This window comes from Lissotriton vulgaris, chromosome 8 (genome assembly GCF_964263255.1).
Source record: "Lissotriton vulgaris chromosome 8, aLisVul1.2, whole genome shotgun sequence".
Lineage (NCBI taxonomy): Eukaryota > Metazoa > Chordata > Amphibia > Caudata > Salamandridae > Lissotriton > Lissotriton vulgaris.
The window spans coordinates 1,008,695,694-1,008,709,535 of record NC_141696.1 but is presented as its reverse complement, the minus strand read 5'-3'; positions in this window follow the sequence as shown (position 1 = coordinate 1,008,709,535).

Genomic DNA, 13,842 nt, shown 5'->3' with positions numbered 1-13,842 from the left:
CCTGTCACATCTTTTCTCCTTTTCTTCCTCTCTTCTTTATCTTTCGTATGTGCATTGTAAGTGTGATATGATGATGTTTTTTCCCAACACCTTGTGACTGTACTTTGTATTATTGTTCACTACTGTATTAATGTATTCCGACCCCTGTCTTAACTGGTTCTGAATAAAAAAACAAGCAAAAAAAAATGCAGTGCCAAAAATTGCCACTTTTTTCATTGTTAATCTGGGAGCCCCAGATGAAGTGAAGCACTCACGAAACGTGTCGGGCTGGCTATTGTGTGGCGGACTAAGCTGACTTGCCACATAACATCCTTCATTAAAGATTTATGGCAGATATGTACCTGGTGTTGGGCCTTTTCTACAGCAGGCAACTGTTGTTGGTATGTGTTTAGCAGCTTGTCTGAGACGCGGAAAAGTGCAGGCGGGGATTACTATACAAATGCAATGCCATAAATTGCCGCTCTTTTCATTGTTAAGCCGGGAGCTCCAGATGAAGTGAAGCACTCACATACGTACCTGGTGTTGGGCCTTTTCTACAGCAGCCAACTGTTGTTGGTATATATATATATGTGCGTGTATGTGTATTACCTACTGGTGGTCACCAGTAGGTAGTTATAGTTAGGACCTAGTTTCCATAGGAAATCTGCAACATTCTATTTGGAATAACTTTCACGCCGATTGACGAATCTTCATGAAATTCTCAAAGAAACTGGGGCGCTCCGCTCCTTCCCTGAAAGTTTCGGGGTGATTCCTGAAGCAGGGGCGTCCCAAAACTTGTTTTCCCCATTCAATTTCCCATAGCGTTCTTTAAGTGAGGCTATAGCCTGAACTGCTGAACGGAATTACACCAAATTTGGCAAAAAGGTAGAGTTTGGTTCGCAGATTACGCTTTTTTGTTAAATGGTGTAAATCCATTTAGTAGTTCCTTAGAAAATCAACAGTAAAATCATATATATATATCCAAAGTTGTACCGTACGTGCACCGTCCGAGGCCAGTACGCGTAGCTGCATGCTAATTGGCTTAAAAGTGTCTGTCAACACTCCAAACCAGGAAGTGTTGGCAGCCATCTTGTGCCTTGGTAGAACTGAGGCACAAGAAAACAGAAAAAGAAATGCAAAAAGGGGGCAGGGTAGAAATACCCTGGCCTCTAGGGCTGCTTAGGGGGTCCCACAAGGACCGCCAAGGCCAAAAACAATTTTTTTTTTTAAATCATGGGTTACGCGTAGGTACGTACCCTGTCGATAAAAAAAAAGAAATGTGTATATATTTAACTTTTTGCCCCCGGGGAGCCAAATCCCGAGGACAATTGATTGTTTCTAAAGAGGTGCCCAGAGGGGCCCCCCAGCCCTGGGCACCGCCACCCCCGGGGCTTATTTTAATAGGGCGGGGTGCTCTGAGGCGCCCCAGCCCCGGGGACCGCCACCCCCAGGGCTTATTTCTTTTATAATAATGGGGGGCCCAGAGGGGCCACTCAGCCCCAGGGACCGCCACTGCCTGGGGCTTTAACATTTTGTATGTGGGGGCTTATGGCCCCCCTGCAGCCCCGGGGACCGCCGCCCCGGGGCTTCTTTTAAAATAAAATAAACCTGTGTGGGGGGGCTGAAACCCCCCAAATGCCCCGGGGACCACCACCGCCCCAGGGCTCTAATATTTAAATTGGGGGTCTGTGATGGACCCTCCAGCCCCGGGGACCACCACCCCCGGGACTTTACTCATGATGGGAGGGGGGCCACGCGGCCCCCCTCCTGGAGCCCTTGATGGCCTTGGGGACTGCCACCCCCCAGGGCCGGCTCCTGCAGTGTCCCGGGGTGCCTACCTCCGGGACAATGCTGTTGGCTATGGTAGGGCGGGAGAGCAAACTGCTTTCTCTTTCTAACAGGAAAGCAGATTGCTTTTTATCAGGGAGAGCAGCAAGTAAGCTGCTCTCCCTGACGAAAAGCAATGGCTCGAGAACCCACTTCACGCACCACCTCCTCCAATCTCTTGAACCCTATTTTGGCCGAGACAATTTCTCCATCCTGGGTGACTTTAACTATCACCTAGAACGGCACGACCTCTCTGATACCTCCTGTCTCACTGAGGCCCTAGAATCTTGCGGGCTTACGCAACGTGTCACGGGAGCCACTCATCGTGCAGGTCACACTTTGGATGGCATCTTTTCCAATGACCCCCGTTTGACTACCAAGGATCCGATCCATCTTTCCTGGTCTGACCATCTGGCGGTCCCTTTCCTTCTGAAACACCACAGGGTGAACTCCCGTAAACTAGGGAACCATACAATAGAGACTACTAGAAACTTCAGGAATATTAACAGCAATTCCTTCGTGCCCTGGGCTGCAAGCCTTGCTATCACTGGCCTAGATAGCGTACAGACTGCAGTCGCTCACTTTGAACAGGTCACTACCGAGGCCCTGAATCAACTAGCCCCAGAACAATCCCGGCGCCGCGCTAGAACGAGACCTTCTGCCCCCTGGTTCTCCGACTCCCTTAGGCTTCTTAGGCAAGAAGTGAGGAGAAAGGAGAGGCTATGGCATGCTAGTTGGGACTTCAAGAACAAGGAAGCTCATCGACTTCTTGTTAAAAAATACAAAGCTGAAATTGTGCAGGCTAAACAAGAATACTTTGTGACCGCGACTTCCTCGCTCTCCTCCCCGAAGGAACTCTTTAAAACTGTTGACTCCCTGGTCAGATTGCAAGCCCCTGACCCTGTCATCCCTTCGCAGGATCTCTGTGATAAGATCGCCTCCTTCTTCCACTCTAAAATTCAGGATATCCACCTAGCCCTCGAGGAACAAAGAGCTGTTCTCAGTGCATCAACACCCAGGGTAGAGACGAGTTCGATCATCATTGAAATCTCCCCACCATGCACTCTGGATGCTTTTCCCCCGCTGGCCTTACAAGATCTTGAGCTACTGTTAGCCAAGACTAAGTCTGGTTCACCTTTGGATACCTGCCCACTGAAAGTCATCAAGCAGTGTAGGGAGACCCTCTTACCACCGCTGCTAGAGATAATGAATCTAGCCATTAGAGATGGCATTTTCCCAGCAGAGTGGAAGAAGGCGGTAGTAAAACCCCTGCTGAAAAAGGCCTCTCTGGATCCGGGGGTCCTAAAAAACTTCCGGCCTATCTCCCTGCTCCCTGCTCCTGCGAAGATGCTTGAGACACATCTTAACAAGCATCTTGCCGCCTTTGTGGAACGCTCAGGATGCTTAGACTCCTCCCAGCATGGATTCAGGAAAGAATTCAGCACTGAGTCAGCCCTCACCATCGTGCTTGACAGGATCCGCACGACAGTAGATGAGGGCCAGACCTCTCTCCTGGTCCTGCTAGATCTAACTGCGGCTTTCAACACCCTCTCCCCCTCAGTACTTACATCGCGGCTGAGGGAGGTGGGGGTGAAGAACGCAGCTCTGGATCTCTTGACCTCCTTCCTCACGGGGAGGGAACAAAGAGTCAAGCTTGGGGAGTTTCTATCTCCATCCCGTCCTGTGCTATGTGGGGTTCCTCAAGGGTCAGCACTCAGCCCGACCCTTTTTAATATCTATGTTACCCCACTAGCCAAATTAATAAGATCATTCGGGATGGAGGTAGTCTCGTACGCAGACGACACTCAAATCCTCGTCTCTCTTCCCCATTCAGATGAACTAATCGCCTCCAAGTTTAGATCTTGCATGGAGGCGGTTGGTAAATGGATGATCCAGAATTCTCTGAAACTGAATGGGGAGAAGACGGAGGTGATGGTGTTTGGGGGGAAAGAAAACATCTGGTCAGCCAATTGGTGGCCTGACTCTCTTGGAACATGCCCTTCCCCCACATCTTCTGCTAAAAATCTCGGGGTGCTAATAGACCCTGCCCTTGACTTAGGCAGCCAGGTGAGCAGAACCGTTTCCACCTGTTGGGCCCTGATTCACACCCTACGAAGGGTCAGGAAATATCTTTCCCTCCAGGCAAGAAAACAAATAGCTGTTGCTCTTATCGGCTCGCGTCTGGACTACTGTAACGCGCTGTATGCTGGACTTAATAAAGGACAGCTGCAGCGCTTACAGGTAGTCCAAAACGCCATAGCCAGATTTGTCCTGGATATTCCCAGACGCTCTTTGGCCACTGCATCCAGGAAAACGCTGCACTGGCTGCCGGTAGAATATCGTATCCGGTTTAAGGTCCTATGTATGACCTACAGAGCCATCGCCAAAAAGAGCGACACTGGAATAGGATCCATCATCTCCCACTATGTCCCCCGAAGGAACTTGCGCTCCTCTGGGAAACTGCTTCTGGCAGCCCCCCGTGTACGAAGAGCCAAATGGGGCGGCAGAGCCTTCTCCACTCTTGCCCCTAAGTGGTGGAACGAACTTCCTCTGGATCTGAGATCTCTCCCGTCCCTACAGAACTTCCGCTCTGCCTTAAAAACCCTTCTCTTCCAGCAAGCATATGTCTAGGGTCTTATGTCTTTTTCCTGATCATTCTCTGATCTTTTGCTAGGCGCCTTGATACCTGCGGGTCATTGTTTTGCGCATTATAAATTTTCTTTCAATTCAATTTCAATTCAATGCCGGCTCCCGAAGGACGCGGGGAGCCGGCAGGGACCGTGGGGGGATTGGGAACACCCCACGGTCTCCATCTAAGAGGGTCAGCCCCGGGGAATTGGGTCCCCGGGGCAAGAAGTGGCCCGGGAGGGGGGCCACTGGCCCCCCTACTTAAATACATTAAAAAAATAGGAAAAATGTAGGTAGGGTGGCCCCGGGGGGTGGGCTCCCCAGGGCCAGAAGTGGCTCGGGAGGGGACTATGCGGCCCCCTCCTCCCAATTTTTTTTAATAAATGAGGCAGAGCCCCGGGGGATGGGGTCCCCAGGGCTAAAATTGGCCACAGGAGGGGGCCACGCAGCCCCCCTCTCTATTTTGTTTATAACTTGTGGTGTTTATGTGTTCGGTACTCGTACTGTATGACGTATGGTGCGAGGTTCGTAAATCATCCCGTACAAGTACCTAAGCTTGCAAAAGAAATATATTTTTCAGATATTTATCAAGTTTATGTGTTTAGATGTTGGGTGGCTCTAAAAAGAACCCTTGTATTTATTGGGAGATTTTAGTACCTACACAAGTAAGTACTGATGCAGAGTCTAAAGTTCAAGAGGAAGACTCTGTTCCCCTCATCTGTAAAATGTACACCATCTCTCCTATGATTGCCATCCATATAGAAACGCAGATTGTTGTTGTAAATTGACCCCATTTTATAGTCTTGGAGAAAAGCAGAAACAGATTTGTTCACATGTTTCCTAGCTTTCTCAATCTGTGGACAAAATTGATTGGACCAGTTCCAATTCTGCATTTGGCATATATTAGAATAGACAAAGGTAGTTTGGGGGAAAAGTGACATCAGTTCTGTAAAGGAGTCCTTCATAAACATTTCCAGACCTACCCCAGTCAAAGTCCCTAGGTCATTGCCACCACAGTGCACAATTATAAGGTCATGGTGTTGGAGATGTAAAAAGGATTTAACGAATGGCATAAATTGGTGCCACTTTAACCCTCTATGCCCAATCCATTTAATGTCTACATTTGGTAAACCTAGGTCTTTGTGAAATCCTTTCTGTTCTGCAAACCTTTGACTCCAGAAAATATAGCTGTGTCCCACAATCCACACTCTAAGCATCTTGAAGAGTGGTCTGGATGCACTCAGATGGTCTCTGTAAATGAAAGGGCAGTCTGAAAAATAAGATTTTTCTAAAATGGTGGATAAGATGCAGTTTTGAAAAAAGCAAAGAAATGATTGGTTGTTTGAAAACATTTTACAAGGAAAACTAGGGTGCAATTTTAAGTTTTATAAAAGCCTGATATGTATTGGTTAACAAAAAGTGATAGAAAAGAACGTTACTTAAGATAAGCTGGTATATTGACAAGTCAAGCACACTTGCTGTTTTGATTTGCAACATTGTTTGATGAACGTTTCACCTGTGTGCATAATTAACTGTTCCCTGAAGTGTTTCTATGGTAACAGGCAGAAGGCAGAATGGGGGTAGGGTTTAAAGTTTTGTCAGTTGGAAAGGGTTCAAAAGTTCCCGCAATAGAAAAGTGTTTTTCGTTTTGATTTAATGTGGAAATGATTTGTTATTTATTTGTATATGTGTGTAGATTGAGTGTGTAGATTGACTGGAAAAGTTTGCTATTTGCTAGAGGTCTCCCTGACCCCCTAGGGCTGCTCAGGGGGTTTCACAATGATCCCCAAGGTCAAATCTTTTTCTTTTTTTTAATCACAGGATACGCGCAGGGTACGCGTACGCCGTGAAAAAGAAAGAAAAAAAACCTGGGGGCAATGTTTTTATTTACAATGGGGGGCCCGCCACCCCCCGGGGCTTTAACGATATGTATGTGGGGGTTTACGGGCTGAAACCCCCCCCACAAGTCCCAGAGACCACCACCTCCCTGGGGCTCTAATATTTAAATTTGGGGATCCGTGATGGACCCCCCAGCCCCAGGGACCACCACCCCCGTGGCTTCACAAATGATGGGAGGGGGCCACCCGGCCCCCCTCCTGGAGCCTTTGATGGCCCTGGGGACAGCAACCCCTCAGGTCCAGATCCTGTAGTGTCCTGGGGTGCCTACCCCGGGACACTGCTGTTTGCTATGGTAGGGCGGGAGCCTCGCAGTTCCCGCCCTACCATAGCAAACTGCTTTCCAATTTGGAAGAGAGAGCAGATTGCTTTTCATCAGGGAGAGCAGCATTTAAGCTGTTCTCCCTGGTGAAAAACAATGCTGGCTCCCGAACGACCCTGGGGGCGTTGGGGCTCCCCCCACTATCCCCAGCGTTTTATTTGAGCCCCGGGGAATGGGGTCCGTGGGGATAAAAAAAATGTATGATTGGGGCTTGCTTTTTTACGGTAAATTTACAGTAGGCATAACAAGCGCGGCCGGACGACGTATGGTGCGAGGTTCCTAAGTCGTCCTGTTACGTACCTAAGCAAGAAAAAAAGAATACAAAAATATGTTTTACAGATATCTATCAAGCTTATATGTTTAGATGTTGGTTGGTTCTGACAAGAGCTTTTGTTGGTACTTATAAGTAAGTACCTTTTGCAGAGTCTAAGCTTGTTGCAGAGGAGTGTTTTATAGTGTGCTGAACTTTTGAACTCTGTGGACAGTTGACTTTTGCATGATGTGTTGGGGGTAGGGTTCAAAGTTATGTCAGTTGGAAAGGGTTCAAATGTTCAACCAATAGACATGTGTGTATGGTTTTGAATTAATGTTTGAAGCAATTTGATTTGTTATTAATATGTATATATGTGTAAATTGAGAGGGAAAATGTGCAATTTTTTGGTTTTGCTGCAAACCCTGAAATAGAGAGATTCTGTATAAGAATATCTGCTGTGTGACTGGCATTCTTCTTAATCTACAAATCAATTTGAAAGGTGAGGTAATAACTTGTAAGGGAATGTGGTGTATTTTATTTTTAGTAAGAGTAATGTGTTCATCCTTCTAAAGTGTGTGGAATCACATTCTGAGTTTGTCTGCATTTGGGTAACTATCGTGATAAAACCATTTGGTAAGTTAATGTGTTTAGTGAGTAAGCTTTGTGCAATAAAGTGCAGTACTAAAAAATGTAGAATGTGTGCAGTCACTTTTTCAGTTGTAGAGTAGTTAATAGTGTTGCTTGTTTAGAATTAGGCTTGTGTTTTAAATCTACAATTTTCCAGACAGTATACATACACTATTGTAAATTCTCTGGAAATATATTTACAAGCCTCTTGTGCGCCTTTGTGCTGCCATTGCATTACTTTTTTGATGCAATGTTCGCACAAATAATGCAACAAATTGTTTATGTATTTGCAAAATGACTCATGGTCATACAGTAATATTCAGTAATTATATTTCCGTAATGTGTGCACCCATATTAGCCCTTCAAGAGTAGTTAATTGTTTTTTTTGTCTAGAATCCGACTTGTGTTTTAAATTTACAATTTCACAGTTAGTATACATACACTGCTGCTGCATATACTCTGGTGCAGATTTACAAGCACCTTGTGCCTCTTTGTTGTTGTATTGTGTCACTTTTTCTTTCACAACTTTTTTTATTGAGAAATCGCATGGAAGACACAGCACTCCGTACCCTGGAGAAGCTGTAGCAAGTACAGTACATCAGAATCAGCGATTCATTTATCATTAGAAAACTTCCCTCCAACCCCCCACCCCTTTCCCCAACCACCCCAGTCCCTCCCTCCCCCCACCTTTGCACAACATCTCTCCGATACTGTCTGGAATATTTATATACAAAACATTGTATACATCTTTGCCTCCATATGCCCATCTCACCTGCTCCTCCACGCCTCCCGCCGGTGCTGGGGGCTCAAGCCAAATCCCCTGTAGTCTGCCCACCTTTTCCATATTTTATCATGTTTTTTGGGACAGCCCCTGGCTTTGAACACCGGTCGTTCCAATCCCATGCAAAAGTCTAGTCCATCCAACCACCGAGGGAGCCCTGGGGTCCTTCCAGGCCTGAGCCACATCTCTCTTTGCCACCGTAAGGCCCAGCAGGAGCAAATGTCTTTTGTAAATGTTGGCTCCTACCCCTTCCAGGACGTGTAGTAGCCCCAATTTTGGAGTTTGAGGGAGGTCCCACCCCAGCACCTCAGACAGACAGTTCCATAGTCCAGTCCAAAATCTCCCCAGGCCACTACAGCCCCACACTGTGTGCAGGAGGTCACCTGTCTCCTGGCTACATCTCAAACACATCGGAGACTCGATCAGGCCAGCCTTCCACGATCTCTCTCTGGTATAGTAGGTACGGTGTAAGTACTTAAACTGTATCAGGCGCAGGCGCACGGCAATAGCCGCCCCCCTGGGGGATTCAAGGGCTTCTCGCCAGTCCTTCTCTCCCAGCTCCCCCACATCTCTCACCCATCGATCCCGTAGAGGCTGCAGATCAGAAGAGCAATGTGTGACCAGTGTCTGATATATACGGGATATTTTCTTCTCCCCCAGGTCCCCCATGAACACCTTCGCTTCTATCGGACTGAATTCTGGCAGGGTATCTAGTCGCTCTAGTGTGGGAGTGAGGGCATGCCTTAACTTTAGGTATCTAAAGAACTGTGTGCGGGGCATACTGAATTCTTCACTAAGTTCCTAAAAGGATTTAAGCGTAGTGCCCTTCAAGACATTCCCCAGTGCAGAAATTCCTATCGAGTCCCAGCCTCCGAAACCCTGCAGCGACGCCAGCGCCGGAAGCTGCCCATTGTGCCAGAGCGGGGTCTCCCTCGTCAGTTTCCCCCACCATCCCAGGTAACGCAATGTTTGTCGCCAGAGCTGAAATACCACCTGCGTTGCTCTTGGCAGCCCTCTTCTCAACCGTGCCGAGTACAGAATAGTGTGTAGTGTGTCTGGGTCCATCAGGTACCTCTCAAGGGCATAGGCCGGGTCCCCCCTGTCACCATACCACCAGTTGTTTAATACCACGAGGTGTGATGCTTGGTAATGTGACAATATATCCGACGTCGTCAGTCCTCCACAATATGTGGACAAAAAACAGGTACGCAAGGCCACTCTCGACGTTCCTCCGGCCCATAAAAATAGACCTAGAGCAGAGTTAACCTGTTTGTACCATTGTAATTGGATCGGGTACTGATGATTCTGCAGCTGGTATAGCATACGGGGGAGGGCAACCATCTTAAATATAGCTGACCTGCCTTAAATATTAAGCGGCATACGGGACCAGCATTTCATCTCCTGTTGTACTTTGTCCCCCACCGGAACAATATTACGTTCCCAAGCAATAGCCGGCGAGGCCGTCAAAAACACCCCTAGGTATCTGAGACCCCCAGCCGCCATCTGTAGTACCGATGCCCATGTCCCAATCCCGGAGCTATCGCCAAGCATCCAAAGCGTGAACTTCCGTAGATTCAGGTATAGCCCTGATACTTCCCCCAAAATTTTCAAAATCTCAAGGACCCGCGGCCCGGACCGATTCACATTTGTAACGAAGAACAGGACATCATCTGCATATAATGCGATTCTATGCGAAGGTCCCGCCTCCCATTCAAAGCCCCGCAGCCGCGCATCCATCCGGACCCATGCAGCTAATGGTTCCATAGCCAGGGCAAACAGGTATGGCGAGAGGGGGCACCCCTGTCGGGTACCCCGCCCTATTGGGAAGGCCGCCAATGTCTCTCCCGCCACTCTTACCGTGGCTGTCACGTCGGTGTACAGCAGCCGAATATTAGACATAAAATGCAGCCCTAGATTTAGACGCGGAAGGAGCGCTAATAGATATGTCCAGCTCAGGGAGTCAAAGGCCTTGTCAATGTCTGCCAGTAGCAGCACCGCTTGATCCCCTGTCCTACTCATCGCCTCCACCGCCACTTGCGCACGTCTAATATAGTGCCTCGTCGCTCTTTGGGGCATGAAGCCGGCCTGATCTGGGTGAATCAGGTCTCTGATATACGGGAGTAGTCGATTTGCAAGGGCCTTGGCCAAGATATTGGCCTCAATATTTAAAAGGGAGATTGGACAATAGGAATCGTGGCGGTCTGGGGGCCGTCCAGGTTTGCAGAACACCACAATTTCTGCATGCCTCCAATCTGCTGGCAGGAGGCCATCTTCTCTCGCCGCTTCCAGGGCCGCCCTGTAGTGTGGCCCCAGCTGGAGATGATATTGTTTAAAAAACTCACTTGGGAACCCATTAGGCCCTAGGGCCTTGCCAGTATTAAGCTCCCCAAGGGCTGTACCTAGTTCCTCCGCCGATAGTGGGGTCTTGAGCCGCTCCCGCACGTCGTCCAGGAGTGCGCGAGGCGGAAGGTCAGTTATGAATTTGTCAACATCAAGTGCTGGGAGGGATTCCTGCGGAGCATATTGGCCCACGAGGTAGCGAGCAAAGCTGTCTGCCAGCTCCTTCAGGTCTGAAATGGAGGCCCCAGTGTCATCTTTAAGGGCCGGCATCTCATGTGCCTGAAACGTGCTCTGGCAGAGCCAGTTAAGCATTGTGCTGGACTTGTCGCCCCATTGATATCTTCTACTTCTGGTTGCCAACCAGACTTGCCGAGCCTCGTCCAGTAGTTGGGACGCGTATGATTGCTGTGCCAGAAGCAGCTGCCCCACTCACTCTTGATGACTTGCAGCCCCGCATCGAGTTTCCAACAGCTCTACTGTCGCTGCTGCCTTCACTATCTCCTCTTTCCACTTCCGGCACGCTGCTGCACACCAGGCTATGTCTATCCCACGCAGTATGGGTTTCAGGGCCTCCCAAGCCGTCCTCGCGTCCGCCACTGTACCTAAATTCTCCTCCCAGTAGCAAGCAATAGCCGCCCCATACGCTGCTGGTAGGCTTCCTGCTGCAAGTTCCAGGCGGAGAGGTGCCACCGAAATGGCTGTCTCCTCTTGTCTAATGTGACTTCTATCACAACCGGAGAGTGGTCCGAGAGACCCCGCGGCAGGATAAACGCTGAGGCAACTCTCCTTGCCACAGCAGCAGGGACAAATACATAGTCAAGTCTCGAAAACGAGTGGTGAACCGCTGAGACATTGGAGTATTTTCGTTTGTAGGTGTGTAGGTATCGCCATGTGTCCACCCAACCCATGCCCCGCACCATATCACTCAGTTTAGTGGGAGTATCTGCAATGGGGTCGCCCCCAGGCCTAAATCGATCAAGTCGGCAGTGCATGACATCATTCCAGTCCCATCCGATCACTGCCATTCCCTCTGGAATTTCAGCCCATACAGTAAACAGTTTCTCTATCAGTGCCCACTGGAGCGGGGGCGGGGCGTAGACACTCCCAATTATTAGTGTCTCAGTACCTATCGTCCATTGTATAAAAACATATCTACCCTGTGGGTCGGTCCACTGTCTCGTGTGGGTGTAGGACAGTCTGCGGTGCATCAAAATCGCTACCCCCGAGATCCCCTCACAAATCCAGCATGATAGACCTGGTCACAGCCATATCTCAGCAGGTCCAACGATTTGTTACCCAGCAAATGTGTTTCTTGTAGGAGGAGGACATCCACCTTCTCTCTCTTCCCCAGCCTTAGCACTGCACCCCTCTTAATCTTATCGAGCATGCCTCTCACATTCCAGCTCATCACTTTCCTTAAGGCCCTAGTGGGCCTCTGCTCAATGTTTTCAACCGCCATCAAGGCGTAAACGCAGTAGCGTATGCAGCAATGGGGATTCTGGGCTTGGACGCGCCAACAGCATCATTCGAGACATCCATGTGCAAAACAACTCATTCCCCCCCATCCTTTAGTCTTCTGTCCCCCCCTTCCCCCTCCCCTGCCCCAAAACCACCCTACTCAACAAACATTTCCCCAACTTGTCCTCAGTCCTCCAGCCTCCCCCCACCCCATACATCAGCAACATTGAAGTACCTGTCGCGGTATAGAACATCTCTAGTCCCCAAATGGGAGACCTGAGACCGTCTATACCAACGGAGCCCCACCAACAGCCCCAATAACACCCCAACTGGTCCCCTAAAAGATCAAACCTCCTCTAACTTGAGGCACGTGTCCGCCTTTCAGTCCATCCCTCCCCACCCATCCCGCATCACGTGTCTGTAGGTCTATAATCTGTCGCACAGTTGTGGTGCCCCTGAAGGCGTACCTCTTCTCCAGCCAGGCCATCGATTACTGTCACTTGCCAATGTTGTGGCATACGATCCAACACAGAGGGGATAGCCTGCGTTCCAGCACCCCTCACGGATCCACCTTCGGAGCATCCGGTGATTCAGCCTCCCCTCTGTTCCCCCCTTTAGCAGGAGAGCGTTTCGACGAGCGAGACCTCCAGTTGCTTCTGCTTCGTGAACGTCTGGGGGTCCGCGGTGGCACAGTTGAGGAGGATGAATCCGAGTCTCGGGCCGGTGAGGTATGAGGTCTTACTCGTACCGTCTCATCCGTCCAGGCAAACACTTCTTCAGGAGAGTTAAAGAATTGGGTATGTGACTGAAAGACCACCCGTAGGCGAGCCGAGTAAAGTAGGGCATATTGAATTTTTAGGTTTCTCAGGCGGGCCTTGGGCGCCGTAAAGGACTGCCGCTGCTGCTGCACCAGTTTTGTGTAATCTGGGAATATCATGATCCGCTGATTGTCATACATGAGGGGCTCTTTCACTCTGGCTTGTTTTAGTATTGTGTCCCGATCATGATAATTAAGAAGTCTGGCTATAACCGGCCATGGGTGCTCGCCAACCGGCGGGTTCTGTGTTAGCGCTCTATGGGCCCGTTCAATAACAAAGCAGCGGGAGAGGGACTCCGGCGGGAGCCAGCCTCCAACCACTCTGTAAGAAAGGCCTCCATGTTGCCCTTTTCACAGTCTTCCGGAAAGCCAACAAATCGTAGGTTGTTGCGCCGAGCCCGTCCTTCGGCATCCTCGGCCCGGACTGCCAGGTCCTTCTGTATGCCTTCCATGTTGCCCACTTTTTTCTTTAAGATCACCATGTCATCTTCCACTCCAGTAATCCGGGCTTCTGCGTCTGTAATGCGGGCCACCACATTTTGCAGGTCTTGACGCAGCAGTGTAACGTCTGCTCCAACGGCCCCTATTTTGGTGTCTAACATATCCCTAGATTGGGTGATCGCAGCTAGGACGGCTGCATTATCCAGACCTTGGGCCTGATGGCTTCCCGAGGCCCCAGAGTTCCCACTCGGGCCATTGAATTTGTCGAAGGTCCCCTGTTTTGAGGCTCCGCCGCCGCTCCCACCTCTGGTCATGGTTCGCTGGCTACGGGACACTTCCTGCGTCTCTCGTGGCTTCGGTTTCTCGCCGCCTGGGGCCCTCCTCCTTTTTATATCATTCTCCGGGGATTACCAGCCTCACCTCGCTCGATCACCAGGCTCAAACTGTCAGGCGGCCCACGATCCAGGCCCCCA